The sequence below is a fragment of the Sciurus carolinensis genome, chromosome 12 (genome assembly GCF_902686445.1).
Source record: "Sciurus carolinensis chromosome 12, mSciCar1.2, whole genome shotgun sequence".
Classification (NCBI taxonomy): Eukaryota; Metazoa; Chordata; class Mammalia; order Rodentia; family Sciuridae; genus Sciurus; species Sciurus carolinensis.
In genome coordinates this window covers 80741054-80749307 of record NC_062224.1, presented here as the reverse complement: position 1 = coordinate 80749307, position 8254 = coordinate 80741054, and the positions used below count along the sequence as shown (strand labels likewise).

The 8254-nt window shown below is 33.4% G+C and overlaps 1 long non-coding RNA gene across 1 annotated transcript; it reads left to right on the top strand.

Annotated features, from left to right (window-relative positions):
* Positions 1-4316: 4316 nt before the first annotated feature.
* On the top strand, positions 4317-7156 carry LOC124961085 (uncharacterized). The gene is made up of 3 exons (XR_007104229.1): positions 4317-4390; positions 5854-5913; positions 6564-7156. It is a non-coding gene; the product is annotated as an uncharacterized LOC124961085 (long non-coding RNA).
* Positions 7157-8254: the final 1098 nt, after the last annotated feature.

Below are 8254 nucleotides of genomic sequence, written 5' to 3'. Positions count from 1 at the left end.
TATAAATCTTATCTGAAGATTTAGGTTGTCCATCAAGGTATTTCAGATTACCCATGACACTGTCTTTAGTATACCTTGAGTGTTTTTGCTTGCAAAGATCTCTGTGTTATTACTACCTATTTCGTTGTATAAAGGCCAATGAAGTGTTCTGTCATGCTTTTACATGTTTCTCCCTCAATTCTCATTTAAAAGTGTAAATAAATACCTGTTAAAGAATTTTTTCAAAAATGGAAAATAAGAGACAGCGAAAAATCAGTTTATGGTTAATACCAATTATCAAAGGCAAAGTTCAAGAAAAAATGTAACAAATATGTAAATAGCAAACTACATAGTAGCTAACTAAATAAATAAGGCAAAACTATTAGGAATTCAATAAACCTCATAACATACCATTATGGCTAGAGATATCAATACATCTTTACTAGAATCAGGTGAATTTACTACACAAAGAAACCAAGGACATAGAAAAAAGAACATTATCACTTAAGGAATATGCCAGCTTTCCTCTACTCCAAGATACTTTGATACTGATATTTAGTTATTTCTTAATCTTACCAGTATATGTCAACTGACTTTGTACAACTACATCTTGAGTGCTTATGGATGACAGTCATGAAGAAATCATCCCAGTTTCAGAGAACTTAAAATGTGGGAACAATGTTTTTTAGAATTCGAGATAAGGTTGTTGTTTTTTTTGTTTTGTTTTGTTTTTGTTTTTTACTGTAGTATATGCATATATATACATAGCACAATTTGGTCAATTTCATTTCATGGTTCCTCCCTTTTCTTGTCCCACCACCCCCCAACTTCCCTTCTCTATTCCACTGATCTCCTTTCTAGTTTCTAGGGAAACTCCCCGCATTTCCCCCCTTATTTCAGTCTAGCTTCTGCATATGAGAAAAATTCGATCCTTGACCTTCTTTTCCAAATGCCAATGAAACATTTGCCCAAGAACATCATGTACTTGACTGCAAAGCATATTAACTTTTTAAAAAGGCTGTTTTAATAAATATGAACTGATGAAAAGAAAGATAATCAAGAAATTCTTTAACCACTTGAAAATTAAGGACATTTATTTCTTAGATCACCTTTACATCAAAGATAAAATTGAAAAATTCTTATAAACCATTTAAAACTAAATGAAAAGAAGAACAATTTGTACCTAGTCATAAGGAGCAAGAGAACTTTTCTGTGGAACTTGGAGGGTTTAAATGCCTTAATTATTAAGAACAAAAAATATTAGAAATAAAGGAATTCAGATTTCATCTGTAGAAATTAAACCAAGGATGACAAACTAAACCAAAAGTCACTATAAGAAAGTTAATAAAGTATATTAGCTAAGATGCATATAAAAACAGAATATTAACTAAAATTCAAGACATCAACTTAAGGTTAGTACAAAACTTCAAAACAAAATAGGAATCCTAAGAGTTACACATTGAAATGTAGATATTTGGACATCTTAGAAAACTAAAATTAGATTTAATTAACAAATTCAATAGGAAGTCAATAGGGAATAAATTGGTAACACAAAAACCATGTTTGTAATATACAAAAAGTTCTTGAAAATTGATAAACAAGTGACATAAAACCCAATATAAAATGGAAAGGTATACAAATAGAAAAAAAATAGCAAGGCAAATAAAATAGATCAATAGTATCTGAAAAAATGTTCAAATTCACTAGTAGAGAAAAAACATAAAATAGCAGTAACCTCAATTTATGAGATTATGAAAGGCATAGCATCTATTTTGGGAAGGGTGTGAGTAATTAGAACAAACACTAGTAATGAAGGGATTTTTCAAATTTGCAAATTACATGTATACCTATTGAGATAATTCAATTAAACTCTCCTAAAACTTATTGAACTAAACAATGGACTTGATATTAGGTGATTGGCAACAATAACAAATCAGATGTGAAAATGCAAAAATAATTCCATGTACGAATGGCAATTATAAATTATCTGTAGGTATCCAGAAAAATTCAGGGAAATGTGAAACAACTAGTAACATTTTCTTAAAAATCATTAAAAAAACCCTGAAAAAAAGTAAAGGTAACTTATTCCCTTGTTGATACAATATAAAAATAACAAGTTTTCACAAATTTAAAAATAAAATCAATGTAATTTCAAATCCATTCTGTTGAAGTTTTTGTTAACCTGGACAGGACAGAACATCATCAAGATTTATAAGTGTGAAAGAAGTGATTCAATTGCATTATTGATTATTTGAAGAAAATTCATTATTTCAAAAAATTATCAGAACTGAATTTTTAATAGCCTTTTCATGAACTTTACCTCTGTACTTCCTATAGTCTCTTCCACTTGCAGCCCTACTTTGCTCTCTTCACAATAAAATTCCCCCAAGTTGTCTATTATTATCTCTGGTTTCTCACCTGCCATTCTCTCCTGAAGACAATCTAATTGGGTTCTCTTTCCTATCATCCCAACAAAATAGCTCTTGTCAAAATCACTGATAACTTCCATATTCCCAAACCTGATGGCCAATTCCTGAGTTATATAACTCTAATCACCATTTATTGTATATGCATTTCTTTTTAAAGTATTTTTTAGATGTTATAGATCTTTATTTTATTCATTTATTTTTATGTGGTGCTGAGAATCAAACCCAGTGCCTCACATATGTTGGGCAAGCATTCTACCACTAAGCCACAACCCCAGTATATGCATTTCTTTGTCTGTAAATTGCTATATCCCAATAGAATATAAGGTCTTTGCTTTGTTCACTACTGTGTTCCTAAAATCTGTCACAGTTCCCAGAATATAGTCAAGTACAGGCTATTTGCTGAATGAACACTTATTGACTGTCCTTTGCCATTTTTCTTTTGTATAACCTTGTCACATTTCTTTACTGGAGAAAGGAAGGATATTGAAATCTGTTCACCGGTCACATGATGATTTCTTTTTAGTTATTGATATTTTTTTTTAAAGAGGTGATCTTCAGCCACACTGTTTATTGAGGATATACTGGATGGGGTGAACCATCTAGAGTGTTTCTATATTCTGGTTGACTCCATTCATTTCATAATTTGACTCGGGCTAGAAGAAAGTCTTCTTGGCTCTGAATGTTCTGGCATAGTATATTTTCTCATGGAAAATTTTGTAACTGCTATGGCTGCAATAGCTAAACTATGGAACCAATCTAGGTGCCCTTCAACAAATGAGTGGATAAAGAAAATGTACATATACACAATAGAATATTAATCAGCCTTAAAGAAGAATGAAACTATGGCATTTGCCAGTAAACGGATGGAGCTGGAGAATATTATGCTAAGCGAAATAACCAATCCCAAAAAACCAAAGGCTGAATGTTTTCTGATATGCAGATGCTAATTCACAATAAGGGGTGGGGGAGCACTAGGGAAGAATAGTTATTTTAGTTTAGGTAGAGGGAAGGGGGTATGGGAATAGGAAGGATAATAGAATGAAACAGACATATATGTACCTTATGTACATATATGACTGCATGACTGATGTGATTTTACAACAAGCACAATCAGAAAAAGGAGAAATTGTATCCCATTTATTATGATATATCAAAATGCATAAATGCATTTTACAGTTATGTATAACTAATTAGAACAAACTTTAAAATTTAAAAAAAATTATGACTGAGATCAGCTAATACAAAGCTGCCTGTCATTCACTTTTTCTCCTTCATTCTTGTTACACTCAAGCCTTGCTTTTGCAAAGGTCTGACTTTGCTGTTGTTTTTCTTACCACCAAGTCCTTCCTACCTAGCAATACTCCCTACTCCCAATTTGTTCTTTTTTTTTTTTTTTTTTTTTTTTTTTTTAACCAAGATAGTATTTTTGTTTATTTTCTTGCTAATTCTCTGTGTCCCCCTACTAGAACACAAGTTCTGTGAGAAGGTCTGTTTGTGCTCATCTTTGCTAAATCCATCATGTCTAGAAAAGTATCTGGCATGTTTTTGGCTCATGATATATTATGAATTGACTTAAATATCAGAAGTTATGTGTATCCAGTAAGAACTAAGTTTAGGATACAGGTGCAAACCATCCAAAATTGCTTTCTCTTCATGTAAACACAACAAAAATTCCAGCCTGGCATCCATTAGATGTAGCTGCATGTGTTACACTTGTATTCTGTTCAGTGATGTTCACTTAAAAGAAATGAAAGAAATTCATTTTTGTAGTCATTCTGCCTTCTTTTTTTTAATCTATGGGATTTGTTCTGATTCCTCTCTGGAGGATCATGGATGATTTTTAATTTTGCCACACACTGTTTTTTTTTTCACAGTAATGTTTTCTGTATGTTTCTTTCTTTAAAGGGTATGCATAGAATGAATTCGGCAAGGGGAGCAATGTATGTTTCTTAATGGGGAGAAGAAGACATGTGGGGATGCAGGTATGTGTGTATATTTTATGGTGGCTGCACTTTTCTTAGTGAATTAAAAGGAAAATTATCACATGAATGTGGAGCATGACTGGAAAGGATATGATGTTGCAGTAGACCAAATGCAAGATATGGTAGTCTAATGAAAACTTTAAAACCTTAGACAATGTTAAATGCCAATTTAAGGTTTGTAACCACTAGTTCATAGTGAAAGCAGTCAATCCTGCTGTGTAATTTTTTCCCAGCAATGTACAGTTACCAGTAAGAATAGACGCTGAATTCATCCAAAGTTGGACATATGTATGGTGGAAAGAAATCTAGATGAATAATACAAGCAAACTTCCAGGAGAGTTTATGATGAGCCTCCCAATCAAAACTGAGAAAGTAGAGTGTGGTAAAAGGGGACCAAGGGATGGTGAGTAAATTTGGGGGTGAACTGATTGACAACTTGTTCAGGTCCAGACATTTTTCTTAGGCTGTGGGGTGCTTCAACAGAGGAATTATAAGTTTAAGAGGTAGTGGATATAGGAGGCTTGAGATCATTAGAGGTTTAGAGTCAAGGAAGTATAAAGCCAGAGTTTGAAGGAATTGTCTGAGTGAACAGTAAAATCTTGGAGGTTTCCCTTGACAGTCCGTCAAATCTTGCATGTCCTGGCCCCATTTCTCACTTCAGATGTGTCTTCTGTTTTTTCATCTATGCTCAATAAACTTGAGCCACTCAGGTCTTCTCTTGGTTCTTTTCTTCCTTGGAGCATTCATACTAGATGCCAGTTTTATTCTGTAAATTCCCACCTTAAAAACCTTTTATGGCCTGCCTCCCTCACCCACATCCTACCCCCCACCTTTAATATCTCTCCTTTCTCTGTTTCTTAATTTATATTGAATCAAAAGCATACTTTGCACATAGTATACACATTATGTTCCTTGTAATACCATGTAGCAGTCCTTATTGTTATGATTATGTTTTGCTTCATTTTATGCCTTTAACACTTGACTGTAAACTCCATGAAGTAGGAACCATATTTATTCTGTTTGGCATTATATTTCTACCATTTTAAAATGCTGACCCATAAGGGTGCTTAATGTAGAAGAATAAGCAAATGACAAAATTAACACAAATCTCTCTCTCTATATATATATACATGTATATACATATATAATGTTTATACATGGTTCATATATATGAACATACATATAGATTTATCATATATATAAACACATATATGATATTTATCTCATTTTGTTGTTCACTTGCATATGATAGTTTTAATGTTGAAAGTGCTGGAGGGTCTGTCCTACATTATTATGGTGGTGAGAATTAACTTGTTTTATAAACTAGTTTTATGAGTTACAAAGTTTTCATAATTACTCTATTTTTATATTAGGTTCTGAAATAGACTGTTGATTTATTGATTTCCTGATCATTCTTTCTTTTTTTTTTTGATAACCATATTTTCTTTCACATTTTTTCACAGATATTCCCTACTCCTCTACTGATAGTTAAAATCTCATGGACAAAATAATCCAAACTACTGGTAAGAATTCAAAGAGGTACCCATGGGACTATTGAAAAACAAAATTTTATTTTGTCCTAACTTTTAGAGAAACTTCATTTTAAAGATAACAGAAAATTCTTATTAAAAATATAACTGATATTCATTCAGTCATTATAAATTATACTTCAAAGAACCCAACATAATTGGAATGTCCAAAACTCATTTGCAGCTTCTGTGGCGGCTTTACCTCTAACACTGTCTTCTTTTATCATGTAGTGGCAAATAATCCTCCAGCTTTAAAGCATATTTCCTGTTGGATATTCTCAGAAAAACAGTTGAGCTCATCAATATATCATCTTTTACATTTAACAGAAATCCAAACAGAATCAACTGCTAATTATTTATTTTACAAATAATGCTTGTACACTTACAAAATTATTGGACATAGACAAAGGATTCTATGAAGTGGTCAGTGATTCCATAAGTTGGCTGTTTGTCAGAATCACCTGGTCAGAAATGGAGACGCCTGGTGAAAGGTGTGCTATAAGGCGATAGGGTCCCCCAGGCCCCCCAGACAGGAATATAGCTGCCTTCAGATGGGCAGTGGGAAAGGCAGAGTCTTCTCTCCATCTTTCTCTTTCCTTTCTGGGTACCCACTTAATTTTTTCTTTTTTTTTTTCTTTGCACAGATTGTTCTGCTACACTGTCCAGATATATCATGAGATATGACAACTGGTAATCTCCAACATTTTGCATTTCTATTCAGAAAAAACATCAGACTGAAGGTGGAACCTCTTAGAACCAATCAAATTCTAGGGACAGAATTCTGGCACTGGACAGTCAATGGTCAATCAAACTTAGGTCAGTTTCTATGGCCAGAGACATGGTGCCATGAAATAATAATCTTTCATGTCAGAATTGAGTCTGGTGATTTTGTGGGTCAGCTAGATCAGTTCCTAGGGAGGAGCATCACTGAGTGGAAAATTTAATAGGTGTCTATTTATAAGACTAATTTAATACATGTGGCTAAAAGCTATCTTTTTGTAAATTTCAGGCATGATTTATTATTTAATATATATATTGATGCTGGATTGATGTTTAAAGGTAGAATAATGTTACTCTTCATCTTCAGAATTCTTCAATAAATTTACCATTCCTATAGTTAGTTGAATCTATAACACTCTATACAATAAATCTCAGACCTATACCTTCCCTCATGGAAGAACCACTAAAATCTGGCTCCAAACTTCCAGTCAGGTACAGTTTTGCACTTCTCCCTGATCCTTCAGCCAAATTGGAGAATTTCTCCTTAATCTTTACTCTCTGTGCCTTTGGTTATCTGTTTAGTTCACTCAAAGTATATTTTACATTTCTATATTAATATGCCCAAATTTATACATTTTCCCTAGTTTAAATGTGAACTCCTGCTGGTCTCTAACCCCTTACCTCTAGGCTGTGAATTTCAAAAGTACTTCTTGTTTTTTTTTTTTTTTTTTTTCTTTTCCCCTCTCTTCTTGCTTGCATGGTGTTTAAGAAGTAGCCAATTATATCTGCTTCTATTAGGATTGTTTTGTTGTTACAGGAAAACTTGCAATTAATTTCCAACAAAACAGACTTCAGACCAAGGAAAATGATGAAGGATAAAGAAGGGAATTCCATAATGATAAAAGGGTGGATTCTCCAAGAAGACAGAACAGTTCTTAATGTGTATGTATCTATCAACAGATCCTCAAAATATGTGAGGAAAAAACCTACAGAACTATGAGCTTAAATAAATGAATCTACTCTTACAGTTGGAAACTTTGATACCTCTCTATCAGAATTTGACAGATACAGCTGGCAGAAAAATAGTAAGGTCATAGTTGAACTACAGCACCTTGGACCAATGGATATGATGTAGGATTGTAGACTATTCCATCCAGCAACAGTCAGGTACATTCTTTTTTAAGCTCTCATTCACCAAGATAGACCACATTCTGTTCCATAATAAATTTAAAAGAATAGAAATCACACAATGTCTGATCACAGTGTTTTTCTGTTTTGTTTTGTTTTGTTTTGTTTCACATAAGAGGGTTTATTAAGCAAACAGTGTCTCCCTGCAGGACAAGAGAGAAAATGAGAGGAAGAGAGACAGTGCACGCAAGAGAGAGTGTGAAAAGCAAGGAGGAGAGAGAAAGAAAGTGAGTAGGAGAGAAAAAACATGAATGTGAGGAGAAGACAGAGAGAAAAATGGCAGGGAGCTATCCTTAAGCAGTTGAATTCCATGGGTTATCGGGACCAATATTGGCGAAGGATACTTGCAAGCTGACTGATGAACCAATAGCTAGCTAGGATGTTCACAGACTGACAAGAAGTTGGAGGCGGGGAAATGACTGCAGCG